The following is a 7,994-nucleotide window of genomic DNA, read 5'->3' as shown; positions in this document are numbered from 1 at the left end:
GAGTTAGCATGAGGCCTTACTGAACTCTATCAAAAAGGATTGTGGGACCAAGTTGTGCGTTGCAATGAAGCTAAGATTTGGGGCAATGTAGTTGCCAGATGCTTTGATGTTGCAGTTGGCCGGTTCTATCAAGGAGAGGTTGAGACGGTCTCTACATTAGCAATCCAATATAAAGCCTTGTGGACAAAACATGAAAGGGTAGCTTTGTGATCTATGGCATCTACATCGTCGGCTTCTCAAAGTCTCTTAGGGATGGAGCACTTAAAGATGAGAAAATTTGTGATGTCTTTGGAGCCTCGTCTTTGCTCAAAGGTAATGAGTAAATATCCAACAACATACATGGATGCATTCCTCATTGCGATCAAGAAAGAAGCTTCTCTACTGATCAAATCCTCTTTTGTGTCTTCACCAGCTTCAATTTCTAAGGTGGAGGTAATGGGCACTACTCAAGTACCAAAGTCCTTTGAGTTAGACCATAATATCTCCCAATTGATGTGGCAGAGTTTGCTGATTTGAAATTGCATTTGGTTAATGCACAACAACCTAGAGCACCCAAGAGTGACTATAGGTCTCGAGATAAGAGTGGGGCCACTTGCTATGAATGTAATGAAAAAGGTCACTATCACCTTGAATGTCCTAGATTGAGAAAGAAAGAAGAAAAATAAGTATCCTTGATAAAATCTTCTCTTGGGGATGAGGAAAGAGAGGTAATAATGGGGCTAAACAAGGGCATGGTAAAGCAAAAGAAGAAGAAGGAAGTGAGGAAGAAGTAGGTGAGGGACATGGGGAAGAGGAGTGCTGTAGTAAGAAAAAGGAGGTATCTAGAAGCAGAATTAGCCAGTTAGACTTTCCTTTAGGAAAAGGCATTAGAAGCTATGATTTGTTGTCTGACCTTAAAGAAAAGGAAGCTCATATCACCTTTGGTTAGGTACTTGCTTTGTCTCCAAAACTACGGATTGAATTGGAAAATCTAGCAAGCACAAGGGTGTCAAAGAAGAAAAAGAAGAAAGGTACCATTCCTATTGTTCAAAGGGTAATAATGTTGGTGATGATGTGCATGTGGTTGATGTGATCATTGAAGGTCAAGTGATTTCTAATGTTTACATTGATGGAGGTGCATCGATTAATGTCATGAGTGAGAACACCAAGAAATATCATGATTTAAAATACTCTAGTACTATCTCTCCTTATTACATCAAATTGGCTAACAACAATAGGGTAAGGACCTTGGGAGTTGTGATGAATCTAGAAGTTGATGTATGTGGAAATTATGTGCTGACTACTTTTTAGGTGATCCCTACCAAGCCAAATGCACGCGCCTATCCATTGATTTTGGGAAGGCCTTGGCTATGCAAGTTGAAAGATGTTCAAAAGTGGGATACTAGGGAATTAATTGTGTAGGAAAATGATAAGAAGGTGCGCTATAACATCAAAAGCCACAAAAAGGAAGTTGCCAAGGAGGAGTATTCAACATCAAAGAGTTCAAGTTCTGATGTAACCAATGAAGAAGAGAGTTCAAGTCCTGACATAATTGATGGAGAAGAAGAGATACAGTGTAGCTCCAAGGAGTCCAACTTAGAGGGTGAGGTGGAAGGAGTGGCCTTTTGATCGGGAGTAGTCAAAGGGGAACAAAGTGATGGCACAAAAGGATCCTACAGAGACGCTTCATGTGAAGGATGTGCTTTCTTACCTCTCATTTTGTATTAGCACATCTAGTTCTCAAGCCTAATCCTGGGGGGATATTTGCAAAATGGTTGTCAGAGCTTTAGGAGTTCTCTTTCTCTTTTGTCACCAAAAATACCACTAGGTCCACTATGGAAGATTTGCTCACAGGATGGGAGGAGGATCTATAGGAGAAGAAAAGAAATGTAAGTAGGATATTAAGGATGAAAGGGAGACACCACTAACAACTTTTGTTTTGTATTTTGATGGGGCTTTTAGTCCTTCAAGCCAACAAGGAGCCAGGGGGATGGTCTTCATGAATTTTGAAGGTCAAGAGGTATGGGCAAAAGGGCAAGAGCTCTAGGTATCACAACTAATAATGCATCTGAGTATAATGCTTTGATTCTTGGTTGGGTTGTCTTCAAATTCCAAGCTAAAGAATTGGAAGTAAGAGGAGATTCTCAGCTTATTATAAAGCAAATGCAAGGGCATTACAAGATAAGAAGTCCTCATTTGAAGGACCTTAATCAGAAGGCTATGGCACTATTTAGTCAATTTGATTTTTGCAAGTTTGGTCATATAAACATAAAGGAAAATCAATGGGTAGATGAGTACCATGTGTATGAATGATAAATACCTTGGTATGGGGTGATAGTTATTTGTGTATGGGATATTATGGGGTTTTTTAGAAAACAAGAAGAGTGAGTCATATAAGAAGGTGGGTCTCATGTCCATGTGTGTTCAATAATCTAAGAGAGATCACATGAAAAGTGTGTGGAAGGCATGTGGGAGAGTGTGGAATTGAGAGGAAACCTTCTAGAATTCCTATGTGGAATAACGAGGGTGTGGACATATGGAAAAGTGAGGGTCCCTATGAGAATAGAGCCAGTAGATAATATGGACGACCAAATCCCAATTTATGCATAGTCTGAGAAATAAAATCCCAATGGACAGTATCAAATGCTTTCGCAATGTCTACTTGCAGAATGAGAACATCTTGTTTAGAATATTTGGCATACTCAATCGCAAGCAAAGCATTGGAGATATTGTCAGTGATCTGCCTTCTGGGGACAAACCCATACTGCCTAGGATGAAGTCCTGCTTGCAAAAGGAAGCGAACCCTGAGGACAATCATTTTAGCGATGAGTTTGTAAATAACAGGCATGAGAGATATAGGCCGCCAATCAGCCATCGTCTCACACAACCTTTTTTTGGGAATCAATTTGACTAGGCCATGTTTCCAGGATGGAGGAAGAGATTGTTCTGCCCAAGCATAATTGATCATTAGAAGAAGAGTGTTCTTGAGATCACCCCAAAATGCACGGAAAAATTCGACAGTCAATCCATCCCAACCAGGAGAGCTGCTTTTGCGTAGATGACTCAAAGCATCATCCAGTTCACTAAGCATAAAAGGCTGCTCCAATGCATGAGCCTGTTCCCGAGACAATATGGGCTGGACATGCATAAGAAATTGAGACCTAGCTGCATTCACTTGCATCAACAAATGATCAGGCTGAAGAGAAAGGAGATGCTGGAAATGACTAGAACATTGCAATTCCAATTTTGATTTGGAAGTGGTCCAAGTGCCATCATCTTTCTTGATCCTGCAAATATCCTCCTTTCGCCTATCCGCATGGAGACTTTTAAAAAAGGCTTTCGAGGAGCAGCCCTTATCCAAAAGGGGTTTCATGCGAGCTCGGATTTGCCACTTCTTTAATTTGCGAAGATCATTTTGGTGAATGATATGAACCGCATAAGCACAAGAATCCTATTCAGAAGAGGTAAGCTGTCTATGAGAACTGATTGCATCCATTTGCTGCTTGTGAGATTGAGCCCATTTCAGCTTGAGCCTGAGGTTACCCATGTAGCTCCGTCCATAATCTTGAATGACAGCTTGCAAGCGATGAGCGAGACTGACCCAAGCAAAATCCATATCCTCCTGAGCATGTAAGAGGAGGGGACGGATAGCCACTCTCACCATGTTCTGAAATTGCTGATGAAGCAAATAAGCACTGTTAACATGGAGCAGTCGACGACCAAAAAAAGGCGTATCATCTGTCAGACATGCTATAGATAATGTCAAGCATACTGGAAAATGATCAGATAGCAAGAGGGAATGATCAACCCATAGTGTACATGTAAAATCAGCATACTACTGAGCATGCAGCAAATACCATCTGTCAAGTCGAGCCCAGTAATGAGTAAAGGCATTGTGATGATATGTATAACCCATATCTCTGTCCCTTGTTGAGAGCCATAGATCTTCTGCATGCAGGGATGAGAGCATATCTTCCCAATGTCGAAGCTCAATGGGGATCATGTGAGAATGATGAGTAGTATTGTCTTGAGTGGCAGGTGAGTTGTTAAAGTCTCCACACAAAAAAGCATTGGACAGCCATGGATATTGTTTGAGGGAGACCCACATTTGAGCTCTTATCGCAGAAGTTTGTGAGGCATAAACAGATGCTATTTCATAGAGATCAGCCTGCCAGGTGCACCTGATCAGGGTGACAACCATGTGACCTTGTCCACCGGATAGATAAAACCAACTCTAAGTAGCTTATCAATTTACTAGCATGCAGACCCCCGAAAAGTGCATTGTACCAGCATAACAAAGTGAAAGTGCAGTACATGTCGAACTTGAGTAGCAAGCATAAACAACATCAAATGGAGAAAAAGAGGGAAGAAAGAAGGAGCTGATCGACTAACAATGGCATCGAATTAAGAGACAACCACTTAGCTTGGAGAAGACCATTAACTACAGCATGAAGGCCGTCGACCAGCAATCAAGTCGTTGCGTTTTTGCCTTAGTGTCATGCACAACCATATAAAAACATGGTCCTAGGTGTGTTATTCCAACATGTTCTTATTGGATGGGCACCCCACTTTGCAAGCATGTAAATACCACCTAGGTTGAGGTGCATGCAAATTATTGTGCCCATCGGATAGGATTTGCATTGTCAATCAAGCATTAAACACCGTTTTTGCCTCAATGTCATGCACATTCGTTGAAAAACACGCTCCTAGCTGTGTTATCCAAACAAGTACTTATCGGATGGGTGCACCACTTTGCATGCAAGTCAATACCATAAATTTGAGATGCGTGCAAAGTATTGTGTCCATTGGATATGATTTGCATGGTCAATCACGCATTATACAACGTTTTCATCCTAGTATTATTCATAACCGTCTCAATAAGAGTGCTCCCGGGTGTGTTATCTGAACAAGTACTTATGGGATGGGCATGCCACTTTGCATGCATGTCAATATCACGTGAATAAATATCTGTAAAAATTATTGAGGCCATTAGATATGATATGCATGGTTGACCAAGTTTTCACCCTCACCCACGAGTGTCCTCCTTAAACCCCAACCTGGTTCCCCACATCACAGGGATTATAGAGTAGCTTCTCTACTAGCTTGTGTAAAAGACAAGATTGCACAAGAGAGCGACTAGGTGAAGTACAACATGGGGGTGCATGCACTTGGGTGGGGTCCAAGCCGAAGGGTACTACAGCAAGGACGACAGAGGAACGCACGACACAACCTACAAAATCTTTGTAGGTTATGGAGAGACCGCCATGACTAGTGGACCCTCCGCTTTTGCCTTAGTGTCATGCACAAGCATCAAAAAACACTATCCTAGATGTGTTATTCAGACAAGTACTTATCGGATAGGTGTGCCACATTGCATGCAACTCAATACAACCTAGGTTAAGGTGTGTGCATAGTATTTTTCCCATTGGATATGCTTTGCATGCTCCATCATGCATTATATACTATTTCCCCCCTAGTGTTATGCACAATCGTCAAAAAATGTGCTCCCAGGTGTGCTATCTAAACAAGTACTTATGGGATGGGTGCTCCACTTTGCATGCAAGTAAATTCCACCTAGGTTGAGGTGAGTGCAAAGTATTTTCTGCATTTGATATGCTTTGCATGGTCGATTCTTGCATTAAACAGCGTTTTTGTCTCACTGTGATGTACATCCGTAAAAAACACTCTCCTAGGTGTGTTATCCAAACAAGTACTTATCAGATAGGTATGCCACTTTGCACCCAAGTCAATACAATCTAGGTTGAGATGCGTGCAAAGTATTGTGTCCATTGCATATGATTTGCATGGTCTATCATGCATTATACATTGTATTCCTCCTAATGTTATGCACCACTATCAAAAAAGGCACTCCCAAGTGTGTTATCCAAAGAAGTACTTATGGGATGGGTGTGCCACTTTGCATGCAGGTTAAAACCACCTAAATAGAGGCGTGTGCAAAGTATTGTGTCCATAAAATATGATTTACATGGTTGACCAACAATTAAACTCCATTTTTGTCTTAGTGTCACGCACAAACATAAAAAAGACTGTCCTAGGTGTGTTATTCCAACAAGCACTTATTAGATAAGCGAGCCACATTGCATGCAACTCAATACAACCTAGGTTGATATGTGTGAAAAATATTGTTCCCATCAGATATGCTTTGTACAGTCGATCAAGAATTAAAAATCGTTTTTGCCTTAGTGTCATGCTACACAACCATATTAAAACATGGTCCTAGGTGTGTTATTCCAACAAGTACTTATCAGATGGGTGCACCACTTTACAAGAATGTAAATACCACCTAGGTTGAGATGCATGCAAATTATTGTGTCCATCGAATAAGCTTTCCATTATTAATCAAGGATTAAACACAGTTTTTTCCTCAGTGTAATGTACATTCCTAAAAAAACACGCTCCTAAGTGTGTTATCCAAACAAGTACTTATCGCATGGGTGGGCCACATTGCATGTAACTCAATACAAAATAGGTTGAGGTGTGTGCAAAATATTGTGTCCATCGGATATGCTTTGTATGGTCGATCAAGAATTAAACATCGTTTTGTCCTTAGTGTCATGCACAACCATATAAAAACATGGTCCTAGGTGTGTTATTCTAATAAGTACTTATCGGATGGGCACACCACTTTGCAAGCATGTAAATACCACCTAGGTTGATACATGTACAAAGTATTGTGTCCATCGGATATGATTTTCATGGTCGATCACACTTTATCACCGTTTTCCCCTAGTGTTATGACCACCATAAAAAAACATGTTATTTAAACAAGAACTTATCACATGGGCGTGAATATTTACATGCAAGTCCATACCATCTAGGTTGAGGTGCATGCAAAGTATTGTGCCCATGTCATATGCTTTCTCTTCAGAATTAGATGATTTCAATGCAATTCTCTATAAAAGTGGCATCTTATCAGGAGTGGATGAGTTCAATCATATAGTGAAGGCAAAAGACTTCAGAAGCCATGTCTTATCAGGAGTTGATGAATTCACACACGTTGAGAAAGATAAAGATATCATTGGTGACTTTAATCTTACTATGAAGGCAAAAGACTACAAAAGCGATATCTTATCTGGAGTCGATGAATTCACACACATCAAGAAAGATAAAGATATCATTTGTGTTGTCTCGTCAAACTTGGATGAGGAGTGGATGAATTCATACACATTGTCAAGGAGCGCAAAAAGTTCAAAAGTGTTGGCTTATCAAACATGGACGACATGGATATTGACTCAAATGGTCCGAAGATTACTTTAAGGACAAGAATGAAATCAACATCGGTATTTGACTTTGATAGTGATAAGATAAACGATGCAACATCCCATGAAAACATAGTGACAAATATATTCAATAGGGAGAAGTGTACAATTTCCAAAAACTTGGATGTACAAAAGAAACCAACAAAAGACTATTCGGTATTTGACTTTGATTGTAATAAGATGAAGGATGCAATATCCCATGAAAATAAAGTGACAAATAAATTTTATAAGGAGAAGTGTACAAACGTACTGGACATACATATGCATGAAAAGAAAGCGAATCCAGGCAGATGTAAAAAAGCAACAAAAAAGAATAAGAGTATTGAATGAAGATGTTATGCTAAAAGCAATGCAATCTTCATGTTGCAAGTGAAGTTGTATGCATTCCATTAACTTACTTGACATCAAGGGATGTAGAGAACAGGTGTGGCAAAGAAGACGGAGCAAAAGAAATGAATACCTACTCATGAGGCTCTCTTGCTTTTTGGTAAATGACACGAAAAAAAACAACAGATAAACCCTCGTATAAATGGAAAAAGTATTTGCAATAATGCATATCGCATTACTACAGGATTATCACATGGCACATACTAGGATTTGGCAAACAAAGCAAAGTATGGAGTAAAGTTTAACATTCATGGAAACACAGGAAGGCCCAAAACAAGAGCCTCAAGAGTCTCAGCAATAGCAATTTTAAAAGACTACATTCATGAAAATGCTTTACCTCAACCCATC

This window comes from Dipteris shenzhenensis, chromosome 13, assembly GCF_047967505.1.
Source record: "Dipteris shenzhenensis isolate YYH24624 ecotype China chromosome 13, Dip_SZ_1.0, whole genome shotgun sequence".
Lineage (NCBI taxonomy): Eukaryota > Viridiplantae > Streptophyta > Polypodiopsida > Gleicheniales > Dipteridaceae > Dipteris > Dipteris shenzhenensis.
This window is presented reverse-complemented; position numbering follows the sequence as displayed.